Raw genomic sequence first — 14,210 nt, 5'->3', positions numbered from 1 at the left:
GAAAAGGAAAGCTGTATTGTCTTGGTAACTTAAAGGAACAACAGAGAAGGAATATTTTAAATCCACAACAATAAGAGGCCATTTCAGTAGGGATGGGCATGGGTGAGGGAAATCCGGCATTCCTTCGTTTACAGCATATATGACTTGAAGCAATCACAGTTTTCCAGACGTCTTTGGTGTGGTGGAAACAGGAGTATTTCAAGGACTAATTGGGGACTCTATATGTCCGACATCCAATTGTGGCTGTACCAGTAATTTAAACTGTTCCATTTCCCTCTTGTTCTGGCTATTGATCAACCCAAACAGGAGAATCAATTAGTCATGCGGTAAGAATAGCACGCATTTAGTTTGGTGCATTAACAGTAACCACCCCTATAAATTCAGGTATCCTAGACCAGACAGACCTTTCTTAGCAAAAATATTAAAGGGTGACTTTAAATGGATTTTTCCCCAGTCTTAGGGACCCAGGTACTTTAGTTCTCTTAGAAGTAACTTTCATCGGAGACAACAAATCCCATCTCTAGATATTTACAAGGATGTCTGACGCAAATGGCTATATGGATCCTTTATGCCCTTCCTGATCTTTCTATCTTAGTATCTCAGAACTTATTCTTTTCCCAGCTGGTTTCTCTTCAGATCATATATACCTTTTGACTTTAAAAAATGTTTTAAATATACGTGTATGTGCTTATGTGTGCATGTATGTGTGCACACCCTTGTGAGTGCTTGTGAATTCAGGCACCCATGGCGGCCAGAGGATGTTAGATTTCCTGGAGCTGGAGTTTCAGGCAGTTATGAACTTCTTGATGTGGGTGCTAGGAATCAAACTTGGGTTGTTGGCGAGAGCATTAAATACCCACTTTTAACTACGGAGCCCTTGCTCTGCACTCCCTTTCTCCTTGAGTTTGTTTTCTTTTAATTGATCTCTCTCACTGCTCTGTTTATAAACACACTGTGTACACAACAGTCAGTAAACCCTACTCTTCCTTACTTCACTGTCACCTCCATGAGTTCTGTATCTACAGTGAAGTCAGCCAGCTGTGTTACTGTACCCAGGAGGCTCTTGCTGATTGAAGTGGCCAAAAACTGCTTGCCGCTGGCTTCTCAACGAAGGCAATGTGTTCTACATGAATTAAATAATTATTGACCCTGTCACGGAGATGGCAATTTTACGTTATGCCTTTGAGAAGAAAAATAGAGTGTATGGATTTCGAGGAGACGGCGTGGCTTCTTGTACATACATTATTATGCTGGAAGATAAATCTTTTGCAAACAGAAGTTGCAATCTAGCAGGCACTTCTACAGTAAGGCTAAGAAAAATCACATGGCCTTCTGAGGGAAAATGAGGTCTGAGCTGTTTGCTTCCATTAAATAGGATTAGCCCACTCAAAAGGAGAAAAAAACAAACAAACAGAAAAATGCCTCTATTTGGTCATTACTTTCACTAGCCTGAATCAACTATGGCAATTTTTTCACAAATCTCAACTGGATCTCTGAGTGCTATAAAACCAATGCATGGAAGCAGTTGATAGTGGAATTTGAAAATAAGAAAGAATATTTATGTTCGTCCAATAGATTCCAGTTTAACTCCTATTTTATAGACTTTTGCCATTATGTAGCTTATTTTATTTATGTATAATTTTATCCTCTTTCCATTTGCATACAGGCCTGCGTGTGTGCCTGTGTGTGTGTTCATGTATATTTGCAAGTGTGTATTTGTGCACACGTGTATGTGCCTGAGGTGGATGTTGGGAATCATCCTCTATTGCTCTTCCTCCTTATTCACTGAGGCAAAGTCTCTCAATCAAACTCAGAGTGCTGATATGGCTTGTATCACTATCCAGTTCATTCTGGGGATCCCTTTTCTCCACTTTCAGAGGCTGGTATAATAGGTGTCCATTGTGCCCATGCAGCATTTAAGTGACTTCTGGAAATCCAAATTAGGTCCTCACATTTGCACAGCAAATGCTTTACCCACTGAACCATCCCCCCAACTATAACTCTTATTATTTTTTTTATAGCAACACAATCCTCTCTTTGGTGTGCATGAGTGTTTGGTTCCAGGATGCCCTCCCCTGTCCCATTTTAGATGCAGAGTCTCATTTCAAGTTCACTGTGTAGTGAAGAATGACCTTGAATTTCTGATCTTCCTATGTCCACCACCCTAGTGTTGAGATGATGGGTGTGCACCATCAAACCTATGAACTGCTAGAGACAGACTCCAGGGCCTTTTGCATGCTTCACAATCTCTCTGACAAGTGTACTTCAGTCCCAGGTTCTCCTTTAATACTAAAATCTGTGCATGTTTGAGTCCCATGTTCACAAAGAACCTTCATGCGTCCTTCTGGAAGCTGCTGTGTAGACCAGGCTGATTTTAGACTTACAGAAACCCACCTGCCTCTGCTTTCTGAAAGCTGAGATTAAAGGTATGCACCTCCAAGTTCAGCCCTCCTGTATGCTTTTTCTTGATGATTTATAATACTTTGTACAATATAAGTGATCTGAAACGGATTTTGTCAGAGAATGACAGAAAATCTGAACATGTGTAGTATAGATGTTAATTTATATTGTTGTATATTTGGTTCTTTATGCATGTTCAGATGTGTGTGCCAGCATGTGTGGAGGCACATAAGCACATGTATGCATGTACTTATGTAAGTCAAAGATCAACCTTTGACCTCATCTTGGGGTGCTTCCCATTTGGCGTTTTTGAGAGAGTTTCTCCCAGTTGACCTTTAGCTCACCATTTCTGCTTGGCTAGTTGGCCAGCAAACCCCAAGTATCCACTTATCTCGGCCACCTGCCCAGTGTGGGAAATTTCAAGCGCACACCACCATACTTGGCTGTTTTCTCATGGGTTGTGGGGATTCAAACTCAGTCCTTACGCTTACACAGCGGACACTTTACCAACATAGTTACCTGCCTAGTCCAAGATGCACATATCAACAATGCACTATTAGTCCATGGCTAGCTGAGTACCTAAATGTAAAACACATGGATGCAGAGGACAGACCCTACTTCTCATGGAGTCATTAAATGGCTCACTAAGAAAAAGTCACACGCTTAGAAGAGAAGAGGCTAAAGTGAAGTCAGTCTGACTGATTTCAGAGCCCATCTTCTATTGTATTCTATGTCTGCTCAGTTTCTTTGCCTTTTATGTCAGGTCAGCGGAGGACCTGGTGCAGTACTTTAAATCCTTGCCCACTATTCTAGTTTCATTTCTGCCGCTATGATAAAATATCCTGACAAAAGCAATTGGGGCAGGAAGGGGTTTATTTGACTTATAATTTCAAGTTACTGTCCCTTTTTGCAAGGGAGTCAAGGCAGGCACTTAAATCATCATATTCACAGGGAGTATTAGAGAGAGGAAGGCAAAGATCCTTGCTTGGTTTCTTGTTTGCCTCTCAGCTGGTTTTCTCCGCTCTTCAACAGACCAGAACCCAGCGTAAAAAGTAGAGTCACCTACATTCAGAGAGGGTCTTCAGATTATACTCAAATATGATTCTGGCCTATGCTCCCTACTTAGATGATTTTAGGTTGACTCAAATTGATAGCCAAAACTAACGAGCACATCCACCCATTGGGGTCAGTAATCCTCAAGGTTGTGACTGGGCATCTCATTGTACCATTCCTGGCATCAGAGAGACACGATGTTGTTCTACTGAGAACATATCCTGAGCAGTCACTACCGATCTTGGGTTTGCTTGCTCTGCTCCATTCACTATCGCCGGAACACCCAGCATAGTTTGTCTAGCTGTTCTCAGTTGCCAACTTCTGTAATGGTCCCCATTTCCCTAACCCCACTGTTGGTTGGGAACAAATGCTTATAACTGCCCAATATTAACTGGACACTAAATTTAGGAGGCACAGACAGATACCCAATAGAACTCCACTTTTCCTCTAGCAAAACTGTCTTCCATCATTCCTCAGGGGGCAAGTTGACCAGTTGACCGTGCCAAGCCAATTGTCTAACTCAGAAAGCAGAAAGGACTACATTCTCCCTGGACCAGCTGGAGAGTGAGGCACAGTTGAGTTGTTGAAGTAACCACATCCAGGAACAGTTTAAGGCCAATGCTATTGAAATCACTTCAAAGGTCTTTGGGCATGCACCTCCTTGGTTTAGACAATATTTTATTTTGTGAACCAATGTTTCAATTCTTTCAAATAGATGCTCTTTACTATTTCAGTGTACCAGAGTGATGTTTTTTCACACGCAGATTATCCACTAACCAGTGTGAAAATTGACAGGTTATTAGGCATGTTAGAATGCTAGCAGGTTTTGCACTAAGAAAAACTGTGACCTTGGGCAAATAGTCATAGTCACCAAAGTGTGTGTGTGTGTGTGTGTGTGTGTGTGTGTGTGTGATGTTTTTGTTTAAAGTGTGAAAAGCATTTTGCAGAACTGTTTTAAATACTATGTGTACAAGTCTTTTCCTGCCACTCTTGGCTCTGAATGGAGTGGCAGAATATCTGAGGACTTTGGAAATTCAAGCAGGAATACAAAGTACAGTTTTAAAAAGAAAATTCAAGGTGTCTGAGTTTCTTTTCTGTTGCTGTGACAAAATACCTTGACCAAAAGCAACCCAGGGCAGAAAGGGCTTTACTCCAGTTCATGATTCCAGGTTACAGCTCCTCATCGCAGACACGGAAAAGTTAGTTATATCCCATGCATGTCAAGAGTGGAGAGACATGAGTGCGTACACTCTTACGCTACTGCTTGCTTGTACTCAGTTTACTTCTCCACCCTAACACAGCTCAGGACATTCTGCCTAGAGGATGGTGCTGCCCACAGTGGATGGGGTCTTTTCCATATCATCTCCCATAGGCACATGCACAAGCCAAGCCAAAGTAGACATTTCTGTCTCACTGAGCCTCTCTTCCCAGATGATTTTAGGTTGTGACGAATTGGCCATCGAAACACACAAGGGCATGGGCTCTCTTTTTTATTCATGTGAATAGTCCAAAAGCATTTCACGTATGTGGCTGTACAGTACCATGAGTGGAGTAAGTGCCAATGAATTAAATTAAGATGACAAGAAAAATAAAAGCGAGTCATTTGATTCAAATCTTTCACCACACCCTTCACTGTGCTAGTTTCCTGGGGAAATTCATATAAGCACCATAGGGTATTATTTCCTAATGTCTGTGTGTCTCAAATACACAGAAGCAGTAATAATTGCTCAGAATACTTAAATAAATGAGGACCCCAAGAAGAACTTTTGGAAACTGATAAAAAAGTGGTGAAGTGCTTCTACACAGCATGAGAACCTGAGTTTGATCCTAGCATCCTTTCCCCCTACACACACACACATACACACACACAGACACAAAATGCTCTCACACACGAACATATGCATGCATTCACATATGTACACACACAGAGACATGCACATATACACAGACACATACACAAGCACACACGGACACACACATGCACACACACATGCACATACACTCTCACACACACAGGCAGATGCATGCATGCATGCACACACACAGACAGATGCATGCATGCACACACACACAGACACACACATGCACACATACACACATGTACACACAGAGAGACACATGTACACACATACAGACACACACATGCACACACAGACACAAGCACACATGCGTACACACAGACACACATGCTCTCACATACACAAATGCGTGCATGCGTGTGCACACACACACTCACACACAGACACACAAAGCACACACACAATGCACACACACAGACACACACACACAAAGTTGAACAAGGCAGTACATGCTTGCAATCGTGGCATTAGGGAGCAGAGAGAGAATGCCTGGGCTCTCCAGGAAGCTAGTCTGGTCAAGATGGTGAGCCCCAGGTTCAGTGAGAGACCTTGCCTCAAAAAACTAAGATGAAAAGTAAAAGAAGAAGATATCAGAGGTTTCCCTCTGTGCTCCACACATTGCACAACTCCACTGCACGCACACACACATGCACACGAGGATATGCACGCATGCATACAGCACACATATGCACAGTAAAGAAAGGAAAAAGGAAGTACTTTCTTTTGGCTGTTTTCCCCCCTTCTCATATCATTAAGAAGGACTGAATTGACAGGATTAAAGATGATACTAAATATTGAATTCACATAAAACTTTCAAACACCATCATTTCGAGGTTTTAAAAATGATCAGCATAGGCATGTTCACCTAACTTTCCCCTCCAGCTTTTTTGGAACATAATTTATTCAATAGCAAAATCCACCTGCTTCAGATGAACCACACTGCCTTTTGACAAATTGGGTTCAATCTTGTAATTATTGTGCCATGACAATTAGACATAGAACAGTTTGTATCAAGGCCCCAGATCCCCTAACTCCATCACATTCCCAGGGTTCTCAAAGGTTCCCAGATGCTGCCCCCTGCTTTGTAGTTAGTTACTTTCTAGCCTGACCCTGAGTAGTAGACAACCACCAATTTGAATTCTATCACCACACAACAAAACAGCATAAGGGGAATGGGACTCGGTTTGACTCGCCATTTGAAAAGGTAGAACCCATTGTAATGAGGAAGGAAGGGTGGTGGGAACATGTGGCTATTATTCTGCACTTCATGGGGCACGTGCAGGGGTGGGGGAGAGCAGGAACAGGGACAGCTCTTACAGCAAGCTATTCTGGGTTATAACCTTCATGTGCCACCTGGTTAGTGACCCATTTCTCCCATAAGACCCTACTTTTCAAAGGTTCTAGAACCTGCTAAAATGGTTTAAACTGGCGAGAGGTTAAAGTAGCAGACAAGAAGCTATGTTAAGCAGTAAGTAAGCAGAGAAGGAATTGTTCTTGCCTACAGTTTGAAGGGACTGAGCTCATATCTTGGGGAAAAGCATGGCGGCATGGGTAGGAGATAGTTGGGCACATTACACAATTAGGAAACAGAATAAACAGGAAGTGGGGCAGGAGGAGAAGACCTTAAGGCCCACCACCAGTGACCCACTTTCTCCAAAAAGATTCCACTTCCCAAAGATTTCTCAAACCCACAGAGGGCACCATCATCTGGGAACCAAGTGTTCAGACACACGGGAGAGTTTGTAGGGAGCGTTTGCCTTTAAAATCATAACAGTCAAATACCATTTATGTGGTTTTCTTCTGACATATTTGCCTTGTTTTATTAGTTGCTTAATGAAGATTTATGAACTAAATTGACAAGTGTTACCACGATTTTCTGACAGAGTTTGTGTGTAATCAGCCTAATTATGTTTCTTATATGTTTGATATAATTCACGGTTGAAAAATATCTGGGTCTGGAGCTTTTCTTATAGTAGGGTTTTATTTTTATTCAATATATTACACATATATTAATTTAATTAATCAATTAATTAAATCCAAGTTGCTGAATTTTTTGGCACGAATTTTCCATATGGCCCTTTTCCTTTCTTGTTCACTCTGTGTGATCACGTGACGACTAATATTGACGACTTACACTCTAGTTCTGTTGTCCTTCTCATTCCCTCATTGGCCAGATTTAAACATTTAAGTTTATCAATTTCATTAAAAATATCAAAGAGTCAGATTTGGGCTTTATAGACTTCCTTATTATTTCATTGGTTTGTGTCCTTCATCTGTACAAACTGTTTATTTCCTCCCAGGTATCTGTGGTTCAAGTTTTTTCTCCCTAGCTGTTGCTTCTCCTTCTCCTCCTCCTCAAAATGTGCAATTAAGATTAGATCTCCATAATTACTAAGAGCTGTACAGGTCTCTCTAAACTCTACTTTAGGAGCCGGCAGGATGGCTCCGCAGTTACAAGCACATTCTGCTTTTGCAGCGGATGCAGGTTTTGTTCCTAACACTCATGACAGATAGCTCATCACCATCAGAAACCTGAGTTCCAGGGGACAGAACACCTTCTTCTGGTCTGTATGTACACTGACATCCATGTACACACACTCCATCCCTGTCCCCTGTAAACACCTAATGTAAAAGGAAGAAAATCTTTAAACTCTATTTTGGTTGATATTTTTTCATTATATTAAGCTCCCATTGTGATTCTGTTCCAAACATTTTCTCTTTCTTTTTTGGTAAATTTTTGATGTATGGATTATTTATAAATAGGTTGCTGCATTTTCAAACATTAGGAATTTCCCTGGATACTGTGTTATTATCAATTTCATTTAATTCCATAAATATTTGATGGCCTACTCTCTTTGGCTTCAGTAACTGTATCTGTTTGCTTGTTGTTGTTGTTGTTCATTTTTGACATACAGTCTTACCATATACTCTAGGCTGGTCTCAAACTCCATATTCCCTTGCTTCAGTCTTCTGAGTATTGGTATCACAGATGCACTCTACTACGTCATACTATTTTGATGGGTTTTTGTTGTCGTTGCTGCTGTTTTAGTTCGGTTAGTTTTTGTTGTTGTTGTTGTTGTTGTTGTCGTTTATTTGTTTGTTTCTTGGCGGGGATTGTTTTTGTTTTTAAATCATAGCATAGCCTAGTCTGGCCTTGAACTTGAACTCAGTGTGATCCTCCCGTCTTAGTTTTCTGAGTGCTGGGATGACAAGCGTGTGTCATCATGCTTAGCAGTTTTGAAATTATCAAGCTATATTTATTCCATTGTATACAGCCTGGTAAGGACACAATGTGCCTTATAATAATCCCTATAGTCCAGCAACATTCCACAAGTATCGGTTCCTTCAGGGTGTCTGATAATGTAGTCGTTGATGATGATGATGGTGATGGAGTCTGAACCCAGGGCTTCAGGGATAATAGGCTACCATTTTATCCTTTTTGCCAATATTCTTTTCTGTTACTTTGGGTTTGTCTTTTGTTCAATTTTGGTAGCGGGAGGTAATGGTGCAAAAGATTATTTGGGTATTTTAAGAATTTCACCTTAATTTTCCTATTGCCTTTTTGATCATATTGTGTTTTGGGTGCTGTGGATTAAACACAGAGCTTTGCCTTCTGCTACTGAGCCACACCCCAGCCCCTCACTGGGGGATTCTAGGCAGGGGCTCTACCACTGAACCACACCCCAGTCCCTCACTGGGGGATTCTAGGCACGCGCTCTACCACTGAGCCACAACCCAGCTCCTCACTGGGGAATTCGAGGCATGTGCTCTACCACTGAGCCACAACCCAGCTCCTCATTGGAGATTCTAGGCAGGAGCTCTACTTCTATGCCAAGGCCTAGTCACTCACTGGGGGTGTCTAGGCAGATATTATGTCACTGAGTCATGCCCCCAGTTCTCAATTTTTAACAGTTGACATCAGCAAAAAAATTTTCTTCCATGCTGGTAGGTGATAAAAATTTTAAAGCCATGTTTTGCAACCATTTGCAAATCCACTGCAGTTGAAGTGTATTTAAAGGCGCTAACGGCTCCTCTTTCTTTGCCATGACAAATATAATGTTGAAGTTTCTTATGATTATGCAAATATGTTTTGAATCCAACAGAATGTTTTCATCTCAAGTATTCTGAAATAATGATGACGCTCTAATTAGGAGGAAGCAAGTACATTGTTAGAGCAGTCACCCTGCAGCTATGCTGGGTGCCACAGAAAGGACATCACCTCACAAAAAGCATCTGATACGTGAGAAGGCAGAGGAACGGGTCCCCTGGGCTGTGATGCAAGGAGCGCCAACTGATAACTATTAGGTGGCTTTTTCTGGGGAAGCCTCTACTCAACCTAGACAGGGCACTAACAATGGACCAAAAGAACAATTCTAGGGAAGCCCAACTTGATGAACCAGTGGGATATCTGAGATTATTTTTAGGAGTGTGAGACAGGAGTTACTTACAGGGCATGGACAACCCACTGGAAGTCACATCGGTGAGAAACCCACCCTAAGATGGGTGGTAACTCAAAAGAGCTGCATCCCTGAAGGTCCCTGCATGGCTCATCGACAGCCCAAGGGAATTGGCAGTCTTCTCTGGGCATCTCTGCCTGTCAGATTCTCCCAGCAATTGTTTACACACATGAACACAACCATATATACACACTTGCACATCACAGAAAGGAAAGCGAGAGAGACAGTTTTCCTAAGGGCAGAAGTGGCCTAGTAAGCTGTGTAGAGAGACTCTTTTAGGCCCCTCGCCTCATGAGTTCTGAGCCTTTAGAAGTCATTTACATAGCTTTGGCTTCTCCAAGGGACTGCACAGCCTCTTCCAGAATATTCTCTGTTTTGTTTCAACTAGCTTTAGTTGGGAGGGATTCCCAGTCTTTCCACTAACTGACCTCTTTGATGAATTAATTTGGATACCTGCCCCTCATTTGCTATCCTGCCACACTCTGTTTCCAGATACCTTCATCAGGAAGTGAGGGCAATTGCTACTGAGGTTGTTGCGATGATTAACGAGATTAACACATGGAAGAGATTAAAGCAGTGCACAGCACCTACGAGGTCTCCATAAATATCTGCTATTGCTATTATGCATGCTATCAGGCTGCTTACAAATTTATTGTAGAGAGGCAAAATTTCCCAATTAAGGGAAAATACAAATATATCATTGGATAAGCTGGTTATAATTAAATTCCAAAAATATCTAGTAAAAATAATGGTGTTCTCTTGGTCTCAGGGATATTTATCTCATTTCTCTGTGAGCTAGAATGCATGAGAGTATGTGTGTGCTATGTATATATATGTATGTATAAGCAAGTACAGTTTCATGTTTAAGTGTGCGTCTCTCAGAGTCACCGTAGCTAGAATTACAAGTGCACACCGCCACATTCATTTTTGCCTTGTTTTGTTTTGATGTGGGTTCTAGAGATCAAACTCAGGTCCATGTACTTGTGGGGCACAAGTATTTCATAAGCTGAGCCATCTCAGAGTTGCTGTTTTTATAAGCAATAAGCTACTAAGGTTGAATAGAACTTAGATATCTGAAAGAGTCTTCAACATGGAAGAGAGCCTCAAACCCAGCTTGAAGCTGACCTTCTGGATCACAACCAGGATCTGTTGACACAGAGACAGGATGGAAACATGAATATTTTAGTAACAGGACATTGGACTCATTCGCATTGCTGCAGGAAAAGTAGATTTATTTCCTGGAACTTCTACAGGTGGACTGCTATGTTCCGGGAGACACTATAGACACAAGTCTCCTCATCCCAGAGAGGGAACCCACAAAAGTAATGATCGCACTGAAGTTCAACTTGGTGAACAATAAGTTTATGAAGGTTACTGTCAAGAGAAAGGTGTCAGAAAAGTATTGCTAGAACTCTACAATTCAGGGAGACTAAAACAATAACATTGGTTGCTGTTTTTGTTCATTGGGAATCACTGGAGAATTTGACCCACAGTGTAAAGCTAATATGCCATGCATTCAAGAAAATCCTTCTGACACCATTTTGAACTTAAAGAAACAAGGACACGTTTAGAAGCGGAAGGCAAAGTGACAATATAAAGATGTTGCTAGTGAGTCTTCTATCTGCTGTGATAAAATACACAGTGAAAGCCACATAAGAAGGGCTTATTTGGGCTCGCAGTGGTACGGGATACAATCCATCATGGTGGGGCAGGCACAGCAACAGGAATGAGAAGCAGCGGTCACATGGTATCCACAGTCCGGAAGCAGAGGGATGAACGCTGCTTCTCAGCTTGTCCTCTCTCATTTTATTCAGTCTGAGACTCCAGCCATTGGAATGGCGGTTGGCCTTTCCATCGCAATGAATCCACTCTAGAAACTCCTTCATAGACATGTCCACAGGATCGTATCCGATCCTAAAATCCTGTGATTCCAGATCCTGTCAAATTAGCCGTTGATATTGACCACCATAGTTGCAATGGAATGGACTGGATGTGAGAGAATGCCAGCCTACAGATACAATGTAGGGGGACATTCGCCATGGTTGGAAGGTAGGTTTGACTGCGGAGTAAGAGGAAAAGAGAGAAACCATGAATGTCCTCACGGTTTGGTCAACATAAATGAAATCAATCAAAAGAGAGAGGCTGTAGGCAGAGGGGTGGGGGAGGCAATGAAAAGCCAAGCATGGATGCGTGAAAGAGGAAAGCTAAGTGACCCTAATTGTAAAACAAACTCAAACTGTAGATGCATCATTAGTCTTAAGGTTCCGTCTCGGGTTAGAGATAAGGTTATGAATAGAGTTCGTGCAGGTTCTGATTAGGGTAAGGTTTGGGTTTGGGTAAGAGTTATAAAATTTGACTTACTGATGACATTTAAAATTGGAAACTAGGCAGATGAACAGATGTAAAGTATGAGGATCCCAGTTCAGTTCCCAGAACCTAGATAAGAGTCTGGTGAGGAGCATGCTACAATCCCTTCACTAAAGAAATACAAAGAGGAGGATCCCCAGGGTCTGCAGGCCAGTCAGTATAGCCAAAGCAGTGAGTTCCAGGTTCAGAGAAAGAGAGACTCCATCACACACACAGACACGCTCTCTCTCTCTCTCTCCCTCTCTCTCTCTCTCTCTCTCTCTCTCTCTCTCTCTCTCTCTCTCTCTCAGTGGCTGAGACTAACTGTAGCAACAACATAGTCTTGATACTCAAGACTAATACTTAAGGCACTCTGGTGATCTTACTCATTTGAGAGAGAGACTCCAACCAAAGAACCCGAGAGGGCAAAATATGAGAACTAGAACCCGGTATCTTGGAAGTCACACAAAGGAAATTAACCAGTGAAGACTGTGTGAATGGCTGGTCAATGTTACTGACATGTGACACAGGAGCTAGCACCATGGAGGTCCGTGGTGCCAAGAGCAGGAGAGAAGCAAGCCTTGGTAGACCAAGTACAAAAGAAGGTTCAGGACTGTAGAATTTGACATGTGCAGTACAGTCGAATGTGACTTTGGCATGCGTCCTAGATGCCTTTAATTATCAACACAACATAGCACATGGTCATCCTAGAGGAAAGCCTAGACTGTTTAGATCAGATTTGCTTCTAGACATTTCTGCGGGGGCTTGACTGATATCTCATACTACAAAAAGAAAAAGGCTGAAACCTGGTGCAGCCATAGCAGGAACTTGTCCGCCTGGAAGAGATTCTGCAGTTTTGATACTTGTCATACCGCCTTGCTGGAGAGGCTGGAGCCAAAACAAACGATGGTCCAGTGATGGGCACAACCACACTCTGATCTAGAATGCTTGCCCAGGCACACAGCCCCCCACTGATTTAAACCTAAGCCTCATGTAAGGACTAGCAGGAAGGGGCATCTACTGGACAACTCAGAGGTTCTTCCCAGTTTGCCCATATTAAATCAATCTCACTTTCCGCTTTTCTCTATTGCGTCTTTAACTGGACTCTTGAGAACGAATCTGGCTTGTTAGGGGGCTGTCAGGACCAAGACTCGGATACTAAGTCTGCGGATGGAAAGAATGCAGAGCTGATCCGATTCTACTCTGAAATTTTTCTATTGACTTGTCTAACCTGTCTAACCATAGCAGCAGCTGTTCTCAAGCATCAAGAGAAGCTCTCAGAATGTGGCTGTCTAGAAAAATCAGTAGATAGACTTAAAGATTTGCAGCCGGATGTTTACATTCCTCCCCATCGCCTATGTGGTTGACTGAACCTGGGTAAACACATTAGTAACCAGTGTTGAGGCCACCATTAATCTGATCCAGCTCTTCTGGAAGTTTCTTATGCGTTCACGCTCCATAACTTCTTAAAGAAGTCTCAACTGTTGGCCCCATTGTATAAAGAAATGCTGTCTCCCCCAACCCAGATCAAATTGCTCATGTTTGAAAATGGAAAGGAGTGGAGTAAACAGCCGAGTTTACCCCGAAGTGCGCATGTCTCTCTGACACCATCCTGTGGCTCAGAGATCCAGAGACAGAAGAAGCGCTATCTGAAAGTATTCCGGAGTAGATGGGAGTATTTGTGCAATGAGGAAGTCAGGAAGGAATCCACAGCAGAATGGGGTGAGAGATGGAGGAAAGGAAGCTTAATGTATTCACCAAATTGGGGGTGGGTATACATTTTGGGATGTCTAGCCTCCTCATCCCCAGTTAGTCTTGAAGAATCTGTGTATCTACAAACTCCAATGGACTGTTTTCCTCTCCCTGTGGCAAACAGCAGGGATCCCAGAATCAACTAATAAGGACCAGGCCACTCTGTCTCTGGGATTTGTCATTGCTTTCCTGAAGTCCAGGTGCCCAAGGAGCTTGTTACAGACTCACAGACACATCCACAGTGGGGTGCCTGCTAGTGTCTGTAACACTGCAGGAAAATGTGATCTGATTAGCCTGTGGCACAAACCTAACAAGAATCACCATGGAAACAGACTTCTAGACA

General features: G+C 42.4%; 1 pseudogene; it reads left to right on the top strand.

Moving 5' to 3' along the window:
• The first annotated feature begins 11,807 nt into the window (after nt 1–11,807).
• LOC125400186 (eukaryotic translation initiation factor 3 subunit D-like) overlaps nt 11,808–14,210 on the top strand; it is an 80,810-nt pseudogene continuing 78,407 nt past the window's right edge.

The sequence above is a fragment of the Myodes glareolus genome, chromosome 2, assembly GCF_982192425.1.
Source record: "Myodes glareolus chromosome 2, mMyoGla1.1, whole genome shotgun sequence".
In the NCBI taxonomy this organism is placed as follows: Eukaryota; Metazoa; Chordata; class Mammalia; order Rodentia; family Cricetidae; genus Myodes; species Myodes glareolus.
The sequence above is the reverse complement of the archived record's forward strand: the minus strand, read 5'-3'. Positions and strand labels throughout refer to the sequence as shown.